The sequence below is a fragment of the Tasmannia lanceolata genome, unplaced genomic scaffold (assembly GCF_043159265.1).
Source record: "Tasmannia lanceolata isolate RefF3 unplaced genomic scaffold, GAP_Taslan_0.1 ptg001336l, whole genome shotgun sequence".
Taxonomy (NCBI): domain Eukaryota; kingdom Viridiplantae; phylum Streptophyta; class Magnoliopsida; order Canellales; family Winteraceae; genus Tasmannia; species Tasmannia lanceolata.
Window position 1 is genome coordinate 15,001 of NW_027519996.1, and position 5,000 is coordinate 20,000.

Below are 5,000 nucleotides of genomic sequence, written 5' to 3' on the forward strand. Positions count from 1 at the left end.
GGCCATGGCATATGGTGGGGAATGGACCACGGTTGCCAAGGCTAGGCATATAGAGAGGAATCGCATTTTTGCCCGGATAGGCACCGGAATGCTTGGCCTTGGCTTGCCATAGCAGGGCATTGCTGGGTTGGGCTCCCTTGGCCTTCCGGGGGCCTTGGACGCTGTCTTGGGAAGACCATGGGCACAAGGCCATGGCATATAGTGAGGAATGGACCACGGTTGGCAAGGCTAGGCATATAGAGAGGAATGGACCACGGTTGCCAAGGTTGCGCAAGTTTTGGGCATTTTTTGCCCGGATATGCCCAAGTATGCCCCGATAGGCCCGTTACGCCCCGGTATGAACGCGTATGCCCGGATAGACTCGGTATGCCTTGGGATAAATGCGTATGCCCCGATAGGCTTGGTACGCCCCGATATGCGCACGTGTGCCCCAGTAGGGCTCGGTATGCCCCGGTATGTACGCGTGTGCCCCGATAGGCCCGGTATGCCCTGATAGGCCCGGTATGCCCCGATATGCACACGTGTGCCCCAATAGGGGTCGGTATGCCCCGGTAGGTACGCGTGTGCCCCGTAATGCACGTTTCGCAGATCTCCCCGCATGTCCCGCCCCTATATGTAATACTTACTTACTTACTTACTTTCTTTCTTGCTTGCTTGCTTGCTTGCAATGGTTGGGAGTGCCCGGCATGCCCCGCTGCAGAGACCAAGGGCGCAATGACTTGGCACCGCGGATGCCGGGACTCCGGCACTTCCCGTGGCACTGATGGTTGGTTCCAAAGACAAAAGGCCGTGCAAGGCCACCGCACCGCGGATGATTTTGCTCGTGCTGGCGCCGTTGTGTGGCCAAAGAACATGCGCGAATGCTCGTGTCGGAAGGGTTGGTGTCCTGGCCCCGCGGGTGTCACGAATGCTCGGTTGCGAAGACCATGGGACCAGAGCCATGGCACGTCGGATGATGGCTCCAGCTGGCGCCCCGGCACTTTCTGTGGCATTGATGCTCGGTTTCAAAGACAAACGTGCGCAGTGCCAGGGGACCGCGGATGACTGCTCGTGCTGGCCCCGTTGGGCGGCATTGATGGTCGGTTGCAAAGAAAATGCGCGATTGCTCGTGTCGGGGCCCGGCAAGCCAAGGCCAAGCGAGCCATGGCACGTCGGATGATGGCTCCAGCTGGCGCCCCGGCACTTTCTGTGGCATTGATGCTCGGTTTCAAAGACAAACGTGCGCAGGGCCAGGGGACCGCGGATGACTGCTCGTGCTGGCCCCGTTGGGCGGCATTGATGGTCGGTTGCAAAGAAAATGCGCGATTGCTCGTGTCGGGGCCTGGCAAGCCAAGGCCAAGCGAGCCATGGCAACGCGGATGATGGCTCGCTAGTGCTGGCGCCGTGCACAGTGGCCTCGCACACTCGCCCTGCACGCTTCCCTTGCACGCAGCCTTGCACACTAGCCTCGCATGCGAGCCTTGCACCCTAGCCATGCAAACTAGCCTTGCACGGTAGCCATGCACACAAGCCGTGCACATTAGCCATGCGCACAAGCCCCGCACACTAGCCTTGCGCACAACCCTTGCACACAAGCCATGCACTCGAGCAATGCACACAAGCCTTGCACTCAAGCAATGCACACAAGCCCTGGACACTAGCCTTGCACACGGGCCTGGCACACAAGCCTTGGGCACTAGCCTTGCGCACTAGCGTTCCACATGAGCCTTGCACACTAGCCTTGGACACTAGCCTTGCACACAGGCCTTGCACACTAGGCATGCTTGGGCGAGCTGATCCCGCATCAAGTCGACGGGTCTAGGCATTCTTGGGCGCAGATCCCGCATCGTCTCGTCGCGTCTGGGCGCAAACACGTCGCGTCTCGTTGCGTCTTCAGAAGTCGTCGCTAACAGCACCTTTGGTTGCCACTGGTGGTTAGGCTGGTTGGTTGCGCAAACCCTATAGGAGGGTGGCATGCTGGTGGGCGTTTTTGCCCGGATAGGCACTAGAATGTGCAGATTTTGGGCGTTTTTGCCTGGATAGGCTAAGGAATGGGCATGCTTTGGGCGTTTTTGCCCGGATAGGCACCGGAATGCTTGGCCTTGGCTTGTCCTAGCAAGGCATTGCTGGGTTGGGCTCCCTTGGCCTTTTGGGCGCCTTGGACGATGTCTTGCGAAGACCATGGGCACAAGGCCATGGCATATGGTGAGGAAAGGACCACGGTTGCCAAGGTTAGGCACCGGAATGCTTGGCCTTGGCTTGCCAAAGCAGGGCATTGCTGGGTTGGGCTCCCTTGGCCTTCCGGGCGCCTTGGACACTGTCTTGGGAAGACCATGGGCACAAGGCCATGGCATATGGTGGGGAATGGACCACGGTTGCCAAGGCTAGGCATATAGAGAGGAATTGCATTTTTGCCCGGATAGGCACCGGAATGCTTGGCCTTGGCTTGCCATAGCAGGGCATTGCTGGGTTGGGCTCCCTTGGCCTTCCGGGGGCCTTGGACGCTGTCTTGGGAAGACCATGGGCACAAGGCCATGGCATATAGTGAGGAATGGACCACGGTTGGCAAGGCTAGGCATATAGAGAGGAATGGACCACGGTTGCCAAGGTTGCGCAAGTTTTGGGCATTTTTTGCCCGGATATGCCCAAGTATGCCCCGATAGGCCCGTTACGCCCCGGTATGAACGCGTATGCCCGGATTGACTCGGTATGCCTTGGGATACATGCGTATGCCCCGATAGGCTTGGTACGCCCCGATATGCGCACGTGTGCCCCAGTAGGGCTCGGTATGCCCCGGTATGTACGCGTGTGCCCCGATAGGCCCGGTATGCCCCGATATGCACACGTGTGCCCCAATAGGGGTCGGTATGCCCCGGTAGGTACGCGTGTGCCCCGTAATGCACGTTTCGCAGATCTCCCCGCATGTCCCGCCCCTATATGTAATACTTACTTACTTACTTACTTTCTTTCTTGCTTGCTTGCTTGCTTGCAATGGTTGGGAGTGGCCGGCATGCCCCGCTGCAGAGACCAAGGGCGCAATGACTTGGCACCGCGGATGCCGGGACTCCGGCACTTCCCGTGGCACTGATGGTTGGTTCCAAAGACAAAAGGCCGTGCAAGGCCACCGCACCGCGGATGATTTTGCTCGTGCTGGCGCCGTTGTGTGGCCAAAGAACATGCGCGAATGCTCGTGTCGGAAGGGTTGGTGTCCTGGCCCCGCGGGTGTCACGAATGCTCGGTTGCGAAGACCATGGGACCAGAGCCATGGCACGTCGGATGATGGCTCCAGCTGGCGCCCCGGCACTTTCTGTGGCATTGATGCTCGGTTTCAAAGACAAACGTGCGCAGGGCCAGGGGACCGCGGATGACTGCTCGTGCTGGCCCCGTTGGGCGGCATTGATGGTCGGTTGCAAAGAAAATGCGCGATTGCTCGTGTCGGGGCCTGGCAAGCCAAGGCCAAGCGAGCCATGGCAACGCGGATGATGGCTCCAGCTGGCGCCCCGGCACTTTCTGTGGCATTGATGCTCGGTTTCGAAGACAAACGTGCGCAGGGCCAGGGGACCGCGGAGGACTGCTCGTGCTGGCCCCGTTGGGCGGCATTGATGGTGTGTTGCAGAGAGCATGTGCGATTGCAAGTGTCGGCCGGGTTTGGGTTCCCTTGGGCTTTCGGGTGCCTTGGACGCTGTCTTGCGAAGACCATGGGCACAAGGCCCCGTCCTGGCCCCTTGTTCGATTCGCTCTCGTCTTGCGCTTGCTTCCAAGGTCCTCCATGACCTTCCCCATGGCCTTGCTAGATCCCCCCCATGACGCATGACCTCTGTCCGTTGATTGGTTTTGAGTGCACACCATGCCCGGCTTGGCACCGTGTTGTCGCGTGAGTGGCATTTGGATCGTGCATGCTGGTGGGCTACCTGCCAATGCGCACAAGCCTTGCACACTAGCCTTGCGCACGAGCCTTGCACAAAAGCCTTGGACACAAGCCTTGCGCACAAGCCATGCGCACAAGCCTTGGACGCTAGCCTTGCACACAAGCCATGCATACAAGCCTTGCTCACAAGCCTTGGGCACTGGCCCATCGCAGTAGCCTTGCACACAAGCCTTGCGCACTAGCTTTGGGCACGAGCCTTGCGCACTTGCCTTGGGCACTAGCCTTGCACACAACCCTTGGGAACTAGCCTTGCGCACCAGCCTTGCCCACAAGCCTTGCACACCAGCCTTGCACACTAGCCTTGCATACAAGCCTTGCACACTAGCCTTGCACACAGGCCATGCTCACTAGCCTTGGGCACTAGCCTTGCACACAGACCTTGGGCACTAGCCTTGCGCACTAGCCTTGCCCACGAGCCTTGCACACTAGCCTTGCACGCAGGCCTTGCACGCTAGGCATGCTTGGGCCAGCAGCTCCCGCATCAAGTCGGCGGGTGTAGGCACGGTTGGGCGCAGATCCCGCATCGCCTCGTCGCGTCTGGGCGCAAACCCGTCGCGTCTCGTTGCGTCTTCAGAAGTCGTCGCTAACAGCACCTTTGGTTGCCACTGGTGGTTAGGCGGGTTGGTTGCGCAAACCCTATAGGAGGGTGGCATGCTGCGGGGCGCTGGAATGCGCAGGCTTAGGGCGTTTTTGCCCGGATAGGCACTGGAATGTGCTGGTTTTGGGCGTTTTTGCCTGGATAGGCTAAGGAATGGGCATGCTTTGGGCGTTTTCCCCGGATAGGCACTGGAATGGGCTGGTTTTGGGCGTTTTTGCCTGGATAGGCTAACGAATGGGGCATGCTTTGGGCGTTTTTGCCCGGGTAGGCACTGGAATGCCTGGCCTTGGCTGGGCATTGCTGGGTTGGGCTCCCTTGGCCTTTCAGGCGCCTTGGATGCTGTCTTGTGAAGACCATGGGCACAAGGCCATGGCATATAGTGGGGAATGGACCATGGTTGCCAAGGTTAGGCAATATAGAGGGCGGTGGGCGAGTAGGCCATGGCGTCACTTGTTTGCCCGTGTTTGCTCCCTTTGTGCGTTGTTTGGTTTTGGG